Raw genomic sequence first — 16,826 nt, 5'->3', positions numbered from 1 at the left:
CAAAGCAGTGCTAGTAAATAAATGACGTGCATATGTAATATCTGGTAGTCTGAATACGCAGATCAGAAGACTAAGCTTTAAGATCACTGCACGTGCTCTGTCTAGAACTCTCCTAAGGTTTCTGTCATGCTCTGCTTCACCATTGCCTCCAACCAATAAATCATCTACTCTTATGGCACAAGGATAACCCAAAAAATGTGCTCCATTGCACGCTGAAAGACTTCACTTGCAGAATTGACTCCAAATGGCATCTGGAGGAATCTATATCTTCCAAATGGGGTACTGGAAGTAGTCAGTAGTGAAGATTTGCGATCAAGCATCACTTGCCAAAATGAAGATTTTTGCATCCAAGACAGAAAAAAACAGTGGCATTCGGTATCATGGTTGCGACTTCCTCATCTGTGCACATAAGATAATATGGTCTTTTTAGTGCTTTGTTCAAATCTCTTGGGTCAGTACATATTCTGATTTCATCTTAGCCTTTCTTTTGTGGGCTGCTACCATGGACGACACCCATTCAGTTGGTTCTGTGACTGGACAAATTACACCTTGCTGCACTATTTTATCCAGTTGAGCTTTGCCTTTATCCTGCATAGCTATCAGAATTTTTCTTGATGGTCTGACTACTGGACTGACCTCTGGGTCTAACTTCATAGAATACACAACAGGAAGTTTGCTTAACTTGTCCTCGAAAACATCAGCATACTCTGAGAAAATAGCTTCAGTTAAACTGAAGCTAAGAAATATGCTTATATGATGAACTTATTTGGTAAAGGAAAGCAAAGTCATTCTCAAACTGTCTCCGAGGCCTAACAATGACTGCACAGGTCTCTGGACTACATAGAATAGTAAGCTGTAGCAGTTCCTAGCCAAATAACATGAAAGCACTACTGAGCCTTTGGTTTGAAATTCTTCACCTCCATAAGCAACAAGCTTGACACAACTAGTCACATTACGTTGCTCTCACCTTAGCAAAAGTTTCTGCTGACATAACATTACACTTCACCAATTACTGACACACCATCTACGTAGAAAGCAGAGTTGCAGTCAATTTGCTTTTTTAAGTGAGCCTTCTTTATAACTGTGTGATGTTTATTTGATTTACATCACTTTTGAAAATGGTTCCATTTTTTACAGTTGTGGCATTGCTGACCATTTTTCTCTTTTAGGCTCATGATTGGCACCACAATTGCATCATTTAACAATAAAGCTTGATTTGGGTTGGGCTGACTAACTCTTGTACTGCACTGAGCATGTCCTTTTCTTAGAACCTGCTGGAAAACTACGGGTTTTACCTGCCACACTCGTAGGGGTCACAGCTGCCATGTGCTTAGGCCTGCTTCTGCTAGCCACGTGCTGCATTCTGTCTACATTTGCTCTGGAGCCTGCTGAAACCATGCTCTTATCACTTGCAAGCATATCTGCGTGCCTTTCTGTAACTTCATGGATTTGACAAATCTCAACAGCTTTGCTCAGCATTAAATCACTGTCATGAAGCAAAATATTTTAAACTACAGCATTATTAATATCACACACAAGCCTGTCCTTTATTAACTCATCTTTTAAGTTGACAAACCTACACATTTCAACTTTGTTTCTCAGGTCAGTAATATAAGCTACAAAAGGTTCTCCTGGCCTTTGATCTCTTGTGTAAAAATAATGTATCTCTAATATAATATTTGTCTGGGGGTTACACATTTCCCTGAATTTGTATTTCAAACACTCGGGGTCTTCACTTGTTTCAACCTGTATAACAATATGTTGGTTTTCACCTTCTTCATATACTGCTGGTGCATACACAAATGAATACTCTCTTTCAATAACCTCTGACCCAGCTAGGTTTAGCAAAATTAATGTCCTGGTACACTCATCTTTGTCAGAATAAGCTGCTTGTATAAAAATATCATACTCTTGCTCAAATATTCTCCAATTCTTTGCAGCATTCTGATCAATACGTGGTGATGGTTTTCGAAATCTGTCTGCCAAGTCAAAAAATTACAGTAAAACACAATGCAACTCAAGTCCACCTTTAAGTGCATGAACATGCACATATGCCTAAAATTTATGCCCAATATTTGTAACTATGCCCAGTAGCACAACAAGCCACTGAATAACTGAACTTTGCGAAATAAGTCTCTAGGCACAAGAATAGTTTTGAAATTACTGTACTGTAAGACATCACCTCTTATCAGTGTAAAAAACATTTCTAAATAACTGCACTGTGTGAATATACTGGGCAGAAAAAGCTCAGAATAAAAAAAAGTTCAATGTAATTGCACTTTGCGAATAAACAGTACATAGCACAGTGAAACTTTCCCAAAATGGCTGTAATTTGCTAAATAACTCTTTATAGTGCAAGAAACACTCCATAATGGCAGCACTTTGTGAATAGACACACCTAGCACAACAAACTTTTCAAAATGACTGTATTTTGACTGCACTTTATGAAATAGTTACACTTTGCACACAAATAAACTCTTTGGAATAAATGCACAGTAATAAGCACACACTATAATCACTTTTACACATTTTGAGATACTTCAAATACCTCTAGTTATGCCTTTAATAGCTTCAATCAATGCAAAATAGTAGTTTGTCAAAACAGCTGTTTGCCAAAGAAAACAGGCAGTTGCCTTACTTTATTTATGCTTAATGTGCCCTTTCTGCCCTTATTACATTTGTTTTGCTAGTTTAATCTCTTTCCATGCCCATTATACGTTTCTTGTTCTCGTCTTACTCTGAACATGCTCGCTTTACTTTAAACATGCTCATTTTGCAATTCTTAGGTAATTCCAAACCCTTCATGTGTTTTTCTGATAATCATTTTATCAAATTTCTCAATTTTAAACATTTGTTTTAATTAATAAACTTTTTATGCCTCTCACTTGTTTAATAATGCAGTCTGTACCCTTGTAATGCTCTGTTTTATTTTTTTTAATAAATAAATCGTTCATGCAAGTTTTGATTACCTTTAGTTCATTTCTGGCTCTTTTTTGGGCTTGGTTCTCTTAGTTTACCTTCATTTTTAACACTGCACCTCGTAGCTTTGAAAAGCAGTGCCTGGAATCCCAGTTCTGACACCATGTTGCTTTTCCGGTCAGGATAAAACAAACAAATATTCATGGGTTCTGTTCAAGTAGCTTTGTTGTGTACAAACACTTTAGGATTCAGGCTTAATAACTTTAACTTAGATAAACTTGTAAACAAACTAGCTATCACACTCATACATGCTCACTCTCTGGCTGCACTCTCAAAATGGCACTGAAGCTAGCACATGCTTGCTATTTATATGCACGTGGCGTCCTTTAATTGCTTCTTAAAGGTACAACACACACACACACACACACACTATTGTACAGTCTGCATGAAATCTGTTGTGCTTGTTCACCTTGACTACTTACGTTACTTTCCCGAAAAGTAATGGTATTGTCATGCGATCTCCCCCCATGTGTCCAGACAGTACACTGTCCTCTTCCCTTTGCAAGACTGACTCCAGCATGATTCTGGTATGTCCTAACTAGTGTATGAATGGAGTCGGCTACTAATGCTTGGTGTGGCACCATACCACATAGCGTGATCATGACATTATCCCTGCTCTGTGCTCTTTCCAAGTACTACTGGAAATCCTTACCCACACCCTAGAGGACTCTGAGCATTTCCAGCTGACCTTCTGTGGCAATGCTCTCAGCCCTAACAAAGTCATGGCACATTACCTGTTGGGCACCCAATGCTTTACATGTTTCCTGGGGTAACTGTAACAAATTCCTGCTTCTGGCTCCCCTTTGTAAAGGCATCTCTCTAGAAAATGTTATCTTTGAATGTTTGCCATTATCTTGAAAGTGTTCCTCTGGGTTTGGAGATACAGGTGTTGAGGTGCATGGTTGTTCCTCCTGTACAAGGTTGAGCGTAAAGTCATCAAGTGTGTGACTCTGAGATGCACTGTCACTTCCTGAAGAGTTATTAACATGTTGTGGAGTTCAAGACCCTGGCATTAAACTTGGGGACTGCCTGTCACTTTCCTCAGGCTGCATCATAAATTTAAGTACGCTATCATCATCATCATCATCATCCAAATTCATTGTTATAGTGGAACTGTTTGTTTCTGATACTGACACTGTAAAAATGATTTGAAAACATTACTAATAATGAAATAGCATATACTACTATATGCTTATACAGGGGTACATGGGATAGTTACCACACATGCTACATTCACTACCATTCACAAGGGTCACCTATTAATAATTAATTGTCATGTGTTTGATGTCATCATTCCTTGTCAGTATTCAATTTTTATATATATATATATATATATATATATATATATATATATATATATATATATATATATTATACTGTTCTAACACCAACCTTCATGACCAGACACGTATTGCTGCTGCAGACTTTGGCAATATTCACCAGTGTCCACACCACCTCTAATTATTGATATGCAACCATCTTCTGTGTCATAGTAATTCCCATGGATGGACAGAAAGTACCCCTCATCTGGTGTTAGGTGAATAATTGTTGAAGGTCAAACCCCCATAGTGGTACGAGAAATTGCATTCTGTCTGGCCTTATTTCTAGAACATCCTACCTTATCATTTGCCTTCTTCTTGCACTGTGCAAATGCCTGATTTCTGCCACCCACTTCATTAATATCAAGAAGTACTTGACTCCAGGCCTTGGTCCTCATGGCTTAGTTGGGCCCCCCTTTATCATAGAGAAATTTCCCATATGTCCTAATAGTTGTCAAGAGGATGCCATTTTCTTTATGGCTGACGTTATCCTTTCTTCACTCTTCTCCCTTATTTTCCTTCATTACTGCATGTTAAAAAAGAGCCACAGTCACACACTGAAAAGCTTTAAACTACATATGGCCAAGTGTGCCTGCCATTCTCATAAAAAATGTTAGTTAACAAAACCCACATAAGTATATACAGACATCTAAATCTAGCCCAGGTAAAATTGCAACATATTACTTGCAGGCTATTCAAGTCATTAAAGCAAACAGTTTTACAACAAAATGCATCTCTCCTGCCCTGTACTGTTGTCATATTTTCATAAGACTTCCATTTTGTATTCCTCACTGTCACTCAGAGATCTCCCTTTAAGCACATATGCATATTGATGTCCTTACCACTGTAGAATTTCACAGTTAAATGAAAGCGTTGATACCATGTCTGTACAGTCACTAAATGATACCAAAGTAATGATTATTTTCATTGATCACTAATCCTTTCCATTGTTTCTGTATTTAAATTCCACTTCTAAATGACACAAAATTTCCTCAGTCATTCATTGCCATCATAATATCTATGTCGTATATACAAAAACAACATTTTTTTAACTTTAAGTCACTAATTTCAGTTATTTTTAACCATTTATTAAATTATAATATTTCTAAAATATTTTCTTACTTGGTCTGCAGTATCCTAAGATCTTTGCTGCCCACCTCAAGTACTGGAGAATTAATATGGCAATGTTCAACTTCTCCACATAAATTCAGGGCCATTTATATGTGATTTATGCAAATGAGACCTGCTTTCATTTATCTGTATGAATTATAATCATACACAATAATATATAGCAATGTATGAGCATATATTGGTCTTAAATGGTCATAAATATATGCCCAGACTCACATGAATAGGCTGCAAAGAGCTACGCAGGCCACTGCACTCCTGGTATAGGGTGGAGGTGTACATTTCTGCATATTCATGATGGGACAGTGTGGTGGTATGTACATTTCTGCCAATTCATTCTGGTATAATGTGGTGGTGTAACATTTCTGCATATTCATGCAGGTGTAGTGTGCTGGTGTGTACATTTCTGCATATTCATGCTGGTATAGCGTGGTGTGTACATTTCTGCATATTCAAGCTGGCACAGTGCGGTGTGTACATTTCTGCATATTCATGATGGTATAGCATGGTGGTGTACATTTCTGCATATTTATCCTGGTATAGTATGGTGTGTACATTTCTGCATATTAATGCTGGTTTATATTTCTACATCTTCATGCAGGTATTATGTGGTGTGTACATTTCTGCATATTCATGCTTGTATAGTGTGGTGTGTACATTTCTGCATATTCATGCTGGTATAGTGTGGTGTGTACATTTCTGCATATTTATGCTTTATATAGTGTGGTGTGTAAAATTCTGCATAGTCATACAGGTATTGTGTGGTGTGTACATTTCTGCATATTTATGCTGAGATAGTGTGGTGTGTACATTTCTGCATATTCATGCAGGTATAGTGTGGTGTGTACATTTCTGCATACTCATGGTGGTAGAGTGCGGTGTGTACATTTCTGCATATTCATGCTGGTATAGTGTGGTGTGTACATTTCTGCATATTCATGCATGCATAATGTGGTGTGCACATTTCTGCATATTCATACTGGTATAGTGTAGTGTGTACATTTCTACATATTCATGCTGGTATAGTGTGGAGGTGTACATTTCTGCATAGTCATGCTGGTATAGTGTGGTGTGTGAATTTCTGCATATTCATGCTGGTATAGTGTGGAGATGTACATTTCTGCATATTCATGCATGTATAGTTTGGTATGTACATTTCTGCATATTCATGCTGGTACAGCATGGTGGTGTACATTTCTGCATACTCATGCTGGTATAGTGTGGTGTGTACATTTCTGTGTATTTATGCTGGCATAGTGTGGTGTGTACATTTCTGCATGTTCATGCTGGTATAGTGTGGTGGTGTGTACATTTCTGCATATTCATGCTGGTATAGTGTGGTGTGTACATTTCTGCATATTCATGCTGGTATAGTGTGGTGGTGTACATTTCTGCATATTCATGCTGGTATAGTGTGGTGTGTACATTTCTGCATATTCATGCTGGTATAGTATGGGGGTGTACATTTCTGCATATTCATGCTGGTATAGAGTGGTGGTGTACATTTCTCCATATTCATGCTGGGATAATGTGTACATTTCTGCATATTCATGCTGGTATAGTGTGGTGGTGCACATTTCTGCATATTCATGCTGGGACAGTGTAGTGTGCACATTTCTGCATATTCATGCACATATAGTGTGGTGTATACATTTCTGCATACTCATGCTAGTATAGCATGGTGGTGTACATTTCTGCATATTCATGCCGGTATAGTGTGGTGGTGTACATTTTTGCATACTCATGCTGAGATAGTGTTGTGAGTACATTTCTGCAAATTCATGCTGTTATAGCATGGTGATGTACATTTCTGCATATTAATGTTTGTTTAGGATGCTGGTTTACATTTCTGCATATTCATGCAGGTATTGTGTGGTGTGTACATTTCTGCATATTCATGCAGGTATAGTGTGGTGTGTACATTTCTGCATATTCATGCTGGTATAGTGTGGTGTGTACATTTCTGCATATTCATGCTGGTATAGTGTGGTGATGTGTACAATTCTGCATATTAATGCTGGTATAGTACTGTGTGTACATTTCTGCATATTTATCCTGTATATCGTGTTGTGTGTACATTTCTGTATATTCATACAGGTATTGTCTGGTGTGTACATTTCGGTATATTCATGCAGGTATTGTATGATGTGTATACTTCTGCATATTCATGCAGGTATTGTGTGGTGTGTACATTTCTGCATATTCATGATGGTATAGTGTGGTGTGCACACTTCTGCATATTCATGCAGGTATACTGTGGTGTGTACATTTCTGCATATGCATGCTGGTATATTGTGGAGGTGAACATTTCTGCATATTCATGCTGGCACAGCGTGGTGTGTACACTTCTGCATATTCATACAGGTATAGTGTGGTATGTACATTTCTGCATATTCATGCTGATATAGCATGCTGGTATACATTTCTGCATACTCATGCTGGTATATTGTGCTGTGTACATTTCTGCATATTCATGCGGGTATTGTGTGCTGTGTACATTTCTGCATATTCATGCTGGTATAGTGTGGTGTGTTCATTTCTGCATATTTATCCTGGTATAGTGTTTTGGTGCACATTTCTGCATATTCATGCTGGTATAGTGTGGTGGTGCACATTTCTGCATATTCATGATAGTATAGCATGGTGGTGCACATTTCTGCATACTCATGCTGGTATAGTGTGGTGTGTACATTTCTGCATATGTATCCTTTATATAGTGTGGTGTGTACATTTTTGCATATTCATACAGGTATTGTGTGGTGTGTACATTTCTGCATATTCTTGCTGGTATTGTGTGGTCTGTTCATTTCTGTATATTCATGCAGGTATTGTGTGGTGTGTACATTTCTGCATATTCATGCTGGTATAGTGTGGTGTGTATATTTCTGCATATTCATGCAGGTATAGTGTGGTGGTGTGTACATTTCTGCATATTCATGCAGGTATAGTGTGGTGTGTACATTTCTGCATATTCATGCAGGTATAGTGTGGTGTGTACATTTCTGCATACTCATGCTGGTATAGTGTGGTGTGTACATTTCTGTGTATTCATGCTGGTATAGTGTGGTGTGTACATTTCTGCATATTCATGCTGGGATAATGTGGTGGTGTGTACATTTCTACATATTCATGTGGTATAGTGTGGTCTGTACATTTCTGCATATTCATGCAGGTATAGTGTGGTGGTGTACATTTCTGCATATCCATGCTGGTATAGTGTGGTGTGTACATTTCTGCATATTCATGCTGGTATAGTGTGGTGATGTACATTTCTGCATATTCATGCAGGTATAGTGTGGTGTGTACATTTCTACATTGTCATGTTGGTATAGTGTGGTGTGTACATTTCTGTATATTCTTGCTGTTATAGTGTGGTGGTGCACATTTCTGCATATTTATGCTAGTATAGTGTGGTGGTGCACATTTCTGCATATTCATGCTGGCATAGCATGGTGGTGCACATTTCTGCATACTCATGCTGGTAGAGCATGGCCGTGTACATTTCTACATATTCATGCTGGTATAGTGTGGTCGTGTACATTTCTACATATTCATGCTGGTATAGTGTGGTGTGTACATTTCTGCATATTCATGCTTGTATAGTGTGGTGGTGCACATTTCTGCATATTCATGCTGGTATAGCATGGTGGTGCACATTTCTGCATACTCATGCTGGTAGAGCATGGCCGTGTACATTTCTACATATTCATGCTGGTATAGTGTGGTCGTGTACATTTCTACATATTCATGCTAGTATAGTGTGGTGGTGCACATTTCTGCATATTCATGATAGTATAGCATGGTGGTGCACATTTCTGCATACTCATGCTGGTATAGTGTGGTGTGTACATTTCTGCATATTTATCCTTTATATAGTGTGGTGTGTACATTTTTGCATATTCATACAGGTATTGTGTGGTGTGTACATTTCTGCATATTCTTGCTGGTATTGTGTGGTCTGTTCATTTCTGTATATTCATGCAGGTATTGTGTGGTGTGTACATTTCTGCATATTCATGCTGGTATAGTGTGGTGTGTATATTTCTGCATATTCATTCAGGTATAGTGTGGTGGTGTGTACATTTCTGCATCTTCATGCAGGTATAGTGTGGTGTGTACATTTCTGCCTATTCATGCAGGTATAGTGTGGTGTGTACATTTCTGCATACTCATGCTGGTATAGTGTGGTGTGTACATTTCTGTGTATTCATGCTGGTATAGTGTGGTGTGTACATTTCTGCATATTCATGCTGGGATAATGTGGTGGTGTGTACATTTCTACATATTCATGTGGTATAGTGTGGTATGCACATTTCTGCATATTCATGCAGGTATAGTGTGGTGGTGTACATTTCTGCATATTCATGCTGGTATAGTGTGGTGTGTACATTTCTGCATATTCATGCTGGTATAGTGTGGTGGTGTACATTTCTGCATATTCATGCTGGTATAGTGTGGTGTGTACATTTCTCCATAGTCATGCTGGGATAGTGTGGTGTGTACATTTCTGTATATTCTTGCTGTTATAGTGTGGTGGTGCACATTTCTGCATATTTATGCTAGTATAGTGTGGTGGTGCACATTTCTGCATATTCATGCTGGCATAGCATGGTGGTGCACATTTCTGCATACTCATGCTGGTAGAGCATGGCCGTGTACATTTCTGCATATTCATGCTGGTATAGTGTGGTGGTGTACATTTCTGCATATTCATGCTGGTATAGTGTGGTGTGTACATTTCTGCATATTCATGCTGGTATAGTGTGGTGGTGTACATTTCTGCATATTCATGCTGGTATAGCATGGTGGTGCACATTTCTGCATACTCATGCTGGTATAGCATGGTGGTGTACATTTCTGCTTATTCATGCTGGTATAGTGTGGTGTGTATATTTCGACATATTCATGCTGGTATAGTGTGGTGTGTACATTTCTAGATATTCATGCTGGTATAGTGTGGTGTGTACATTTCTAGATATTCATGCTGGTATAGTGTAGACGTATACATTTCTGCAAATTCATAGGTTCATGGGTAGGTACTAGGCTATCAGCCCTAGGGCCTATACAAGCCCAGCCAAAAAGGTATCCTAGCTTTTGCCACCCAAGAAAATTATTTTCCTGTGCCACTGTCGAGCAGTGCCGCAGAAATGATCCCCAGGGTGAATTTCCTATTTCCCATCCAATCATTAAGATTTTTCTTGAAGAGTAATAATGAGGAGCTTTGTTTGATATAGATAGGTAGTTTATTCCAGAGTATGGGAAGTCTCTGGGACAGGAATCTATCCCTCCATAATGCTCTGTTTATTGTGGTGACAAGATTTAGGTCCGTAGAGCGTGTAGCTCAGAGGGATTGGGACATCTTTAAGTGGAGCATGTCCAACAGATCTAGGTTTGACATAGCTTTGTATGTTAGGCAGAGATCACCTCTGAGTAGGCGATATGCGACGGAGTAAAGCTGGAGTTTTTTGAGACGGTCTGCGTAGGGCATCTGTTTGAGGCCAGTAATCCTCTTTGTGAGGTATTTCTGGGGCCTTTCCAGTTGTTGCAGATGTCTTGTGAGGTACATACCTAAAGGGGTGTTGTACTCTATAATGGGTCTAATGAGTGATAAGTAGAGGGGAACAATGACCTCTTTTTTCTAGATGAGAAACCTTTTGTGATGAGGTGTGCCACGTAGAAGGATTTCCTGACTACTGTGGTGATGTGATTATCAAAGGAGAGACTACTGTCCACCTGTTAATTTTGTGAATATGCAACATTTCCATCAGGGCTAGGTCAGAGACTGCCTTATAGGTCAGACACACATCACCCCTCAGTAATCGGTAAACAACTAAATACAGTGATAGGGTTTTTAACTGGTCCACATATGCTATGTTGGTTATACCCTATCATTTTTGGGTGAGAAACTTCCAAGGATGCTCTGACTGTTGCAGGTGCCTCATGAGGTACATCCCAAATGGTGCATTGTACCCAGTTAATGGTCTGATGAGGGCTGATTGCCTTTTTCACCCTATAAGAAGACAGATAAGCTGAGCAGTTAGAAACTCTCAGAGAACAGTTTGACAGTGCCAGTACTGTTCCTGATGTGGTAAACTTATTTTCTGAACATTTTCGCAGCACCAACTAAGAAGCTAATATATTTTTTATAGGATTTAAATATTTTTTTTTAAATTTTACAAGATTCTTCAATTGACTTTTTCTACTTTTGATGTTCCCCATTAGATGCAGCGAATTGAAAGACTGGGAAATCATAGCTTGTAGTCTCAGTTGCTACCCTTTTTTTATTTGTCTGGTTTCTAACATCAGCATTTTGTTTTACTGTAATAGCACTGAGTGATCACTAATCTTCACAAAATGTTTGATCATTTTAGTTTAAGTTAGGTGAATAGCAGGAGTTTTCACATCTAAAAAAGAGTGAATTCTATAGTAATAAAACTGTCTGTGAAGTGAACAGATTAGTCATTCCAGCAGACAATAAATAAAAAAATGTGTGTGCATGTATTATCTATCGAAACTGTTAATGATTAACTGAAAACACTAGTCCACCAATAAAACAGACTGTAATTTATTGAATGTGAGAACTGATCAGGATATTACTACATCAAAGCAAATGGAATAATTAGTAGTAACCAAACTGATGGTCACATTCTTTTATTCACTGCCAGGACTTAACAACTTTGTGTTTTTTCTCCTCAAGATAGACTCATAACACCAAAACTAAACTGTTATGCACAAACTGAAATGTGACTTGCTGATTTTTCTGCAGTCTTTTATAAAGTTTATGATTATATATGAAAGATTTCTGCTGTTTGGTAGTCCGCTTACAGAGTTTTAATGAAAGGATGATCAGTTGAGTCTTTGACTTATATTCTGGTATTTTGCAAATTTGTTACAGTTATTTGCAAGTAGTGCCATTAGATATGTATGCAAGTAAGCCCTGCAGAGGTTATTCACATTAAATAAGCAACAGAAAGACTATTTTAAAAGCACACCCATTTAATTACTACTTGGAGCAAAGTGCCGTGCCTTCACAGGTGATGCCATGACGCAAAGTGCCAGAAACACAATGAAGGCAGTATGTCCAGTGCTGTACTTCTCAGTTTGAGAACCACTAAATTTGCGGTGTGACATCACCTTAACTAAAGCCAGTTAACTTGCAGAAGCATTACACCAGGTATTCATATTATTGGCAATTTTCTTTTAGTCAGAAATGATTTGTCACATATATTTTTTGTTCTTAAAGGAAACCAGTCACATTTCACTTACATGCAGGATAAAAAAATAAATGTATTAAATAATTGTTGGATATGTGATTTGCAATTACTACCTCTAATGGTCATTGTATAAGGTGCATTTTTGGAGTATTACAACAGAATGCCAGTTATACATGATTCATGTAGTACAGCAGCAGTTTATTTTTTTGTGGGGGAGGAGAATAAATATTACTGTATGTGTTATTTACAAGTTTTAGGAACTTATGAGCTTCAAATACCCACCAGAAATGTACACCACCATGCTGTACCAGCATGAATATGCAGAAATGTACACACCACACTATATCAGCATGAATATGCAGAAATGTACACACCACTATACCAGCGTGAATATGCAGAAATGTACACCACCATGCTGTACCAGCATGAATATGCAGAAATGTACACACCACTATACCAGCGTGAATATGCAGAAATGTACACCACCATGCTGTACCAGCATGAATATACAGAAATGTACACCACCATGCTGTACCAGCATGAATATGCAGAAATGTACACCACCATGCTGTACCAGCATGAATATACAGAAATGTACACCACCATGCTGTACCAGCATGAATATGCAGAAATGTACACCACCATGCTGTACCAGCATGAATATGCAGAAATGTACACCACCATGCTGTACCAGCATGAATATGCAGAAATGTACACACCACACTATATCAGCATGAATATGCAGAAATGTACACCACCATGCTATACCAGCATGAATATGCAGAAATGTACACACCACACTATACCAGCATGAATATGCAGAAATGTACACACCACACTATACCAGCATGAATATGCAGAAATGTACACACCACTATACCAGCGTGAATATGCAGAAATGTATACCACCATGCTGTACCAGCATGAATATGCAGAAATGTACACACCACACTATACCAGCATGAATATGCAGAAATGTACACACCACAATATATCAGCATGAATATGCAGAAATGTACACCACCATGCTATACCAGCATGTACATGCAGAAATGTACACACCACACTATACCAGCATGTACATGCAGAAATGTACACACCACACTATACAGCATGAATATGCAGAAATGTACACACCACAATATATCAGCATGAATATGCAGAAATGTATACCACCATGCTATACCAGCATGAACATGCAGAAATGTACACACCACACTATACCAGCATGAATATGCAGAAATGTACACACCACACTATACCAGCATGAATATGCAGAAATGTACACACCACACTATACCAGCATGAATATGCAGAAATGTACACACCACACTATACCTGCATGAATATGCAGAAATGTACACACCACACTATACCAGCATGAATATGCAGAAATGTACACACCACTATAACAGCGTGAATATGCAGAAATGTATACCACCACACTATACCAGCATGAACATGCAGAAATGTACACACCACACTATACCAGCATGAATATGCAGAAATGTACACACCATGCTATACCAGCATGAATATGCAGAAATGTACACACCACACTATACCAGCATGAATATGCAGAAATGTACACACCACACTATACCTGCATGAATATGCAGAAATGTACACACCACACTATACCAGCATGAATATGCAGAAATGTACACAACACACTATACCAGCATGAATATGCAGAAATGTACACACCACACTATACCAGCATGAATATACCCCCTGCCATAAAAAACTGTACAACAGAAGGAAGAAACTGTTGCAAAAGAGAGTAAAATCCCATGAGTGGAGAAGCTCCCTGGTCAGCCTCAGTAAGAAGCTGCGATCCCTGACAAAATCCTCCAAAGCTAGTTACAAAAACAAAATCAACACTGATTCTAAAGACAACCACAAAGTATTCATTAGCTATGTCAAGAATCTCAGTGGCAACACTCAGATCTGCTCTGAGTTACAACACAATGGAACTAAATATACAGACCCAACTGATATTGCCAACATCCTGGCAGATAGGTTCAGTGCTAACTTTACCCCCCTCTCACCCCCTAAAGAGCCCATCTCTATACCGGAAGAATGCAAAGTTCCTGTAATCACGGATGCACAGGTAAAAACAACACTCTCCAAAGCCAAGAACACAGCATCCATGGGACCAGACAACATCCCAGGCTGCGTTCTACATGGACTACAGAACAAACTGGCACCCCACCTAAGTACCATGTTCAATCATAGCCTCACCTCAGGCTTTGTGCCCGCTGAATGGCGCACAGCAACAGTTATCCCACTCCACAAGGGGGGAGCCACCACAGACCCCGGGAACTACCATGCCATTAGCCTGACAAGCCTGGTCTGCAAGGCCATGGAACGTATCATCATGGAACTTATAAACAAAGACAATGGTAAAATCCAAAATCTGGGCCCCACCCAGTTCGGGTTTGTAAAAGGCAGATCATGTCTCCTAAACCTGATAGACTTCTTGAAGCAGTCACCAAAGCCATAGATGAGGGTAAGGTGGTTCACCCAGCATACTAGATCTTGCCAAGGCTTTTGACACCATCCCCCACTCTGGAATTATAGATAAACTCACTAAACTAGGTATAAATCCCTATGTCACAAGATGGGTTGCCAACTGGCTCACTGACAGAACCCACACTGTGAAAGTAGCAGACTCCAAATCCAACTTCAGACCAGTGACAAGTTCCAAAGATCTAACCCTGATCGCTGACATGAATAGATCATGCTGGAATGACAGATATTGCCCCTCCTCTAGAATAAGCTTCGTATTCATGTGAAGCAGAGCACTTTCCTCACCATCTTCAAGCGCAGTCTGGACTGATGGATGGGAAATTGCAAACTCACTCCTGGGGTGGCACCCCATATGGACAGAGGCAATCTTTGAAAATAGTTAAAACCCCATTTGCTGACCTTTGTTAACTTTCCCCTAGGGAGAAAAAAATGGGTAAAGTCTGGGCAAAACTAGCTAGGCTTGTAAGCGCTCTTGAGCCATTAGCCTAATAATCTCCTATGAACCTATGAATTATGGGAAGGTCTTACTCAACTGTACTGTGCTTTAGTATTTGTGTCAATATGTAAATAGCAGATTTTGTTTTTGCTTTTTTCATACACTTTCTTTACACTTTACCCATTGCTGAACTGAAAGAAGCAAGAGTTCATCTCTGGCAGACACTCACTGTAACTTAGGTATGCTTTTCAATATGATCAGAGCTTTGTAGAGCCAATGATTGACTTTTCATTGTATGCTTTTCAGTATGGTCACATCATTGCATTGCATTAGTGTATATTATTTGCTGTTTCTAAAAATTGCCAATGTAATAATATTCATGCATGTTCTTAAAACAAATGTTATTTATGTTTTTATTTTGTCACACTCTAAATCTTACATTAATTATGTTATGGTATATTTAACTGCACTCACAGTTTATAAATAAGTTCATAGGTTGTTAATAGGCATGCAGTACAGGAGATCATTAAGGAGCCTACCTAGTCCAAATTCTCACATGCCTCAAAAGTACTGTCTGATTGAGGGAATCAAACTCTGTGCTACATAACACCTCAAAGCCTTAGTCCTATACACCAACTGCCAGGCCATCAAAGGTTTTGATCAAGACACACTGCCTCAGGGCATGGCTGAAGAAGGTCCTTGGATGAGCCCAAGTCTTAGGAGGTGGTTAGATTGATAGGCTTGGTCTGTAGCAAGTGCTGCAGAATAGCAAAACCTAGCCCTGGATGCAATTTTTAGTCAATAGTTTCTGGAAAAAATGGACTGCTTCATGAATAATCTATCTACCCCCCCCCCCCATCAGAAAGGCTGCAGTACTTGCTGTACCCCAAGTGCTTTGGGCTTTCATTGTCTGTAATAATTTCTTTCCATGATGAGAGTTACAGAATAAAATTCACTGAGACAGCCACTTAGAGACTGCCTACTTAGATACTGATTTTCCCTCCTTCCCTATTCAGGGTCAGCTGAAATAGCTCAGTTGGGAGAGTGTTAGACTGAAGATCTAAAGGTCCCTGGTTCAAGTGTGTGTTTTAGCACATTATCTTTGGGAGTGGGAAGTTGGCCTAATAGTTAAGGTGTTTACCTTATAAACACAAGGTGCAGGGTTTGATTCTCAAATGGGGTAAATGGCTAGGCTTAAAATGGCTCTCAAAGGTAGTT

General features: G+C 38.9%; 1 protein-coding gene and 1 non-coding gene across 3 annotated transcripts in view; one reads left to right on the top strand and one right to left on the bottom strand.

Annotated features, from left to right (window-relative positions):
• Nucleotides 1–16,826, bottom strand: part of PDE8B (phosphodiesterase 8B) — a 2,824,882-nt gene that overhangs the window by 1,951,116 nt on the left and 856,940 nt on the right. The window lies entirely within an intron of this gene.
• TRNAF-GAA lies at nt 16,630–16,702 on the top strand. Its single transcript has one exon. It is a non-coding gene; the product is annotated as a tRNA-Phe (tRNA).

Source organism: Protopterus annectens, chromosome 2.part2, assembly GCF_019279795.1.
Source record: "Protopterus annectens isolate FY-2018-M chromosome 2.part2, PAN1.0, whole genome shotgun sequence".
Taxonomy (NCBI): Eukaryota; Metazoa; Chordata; order Ceratodontiformes; family Protopteridae; genus Protopterus; species Protopterus annectens.
Note: the sequence above shows the minus strand (reverse complement) of the source record. Positions and strands in the feature narration are given on the sequence as shown.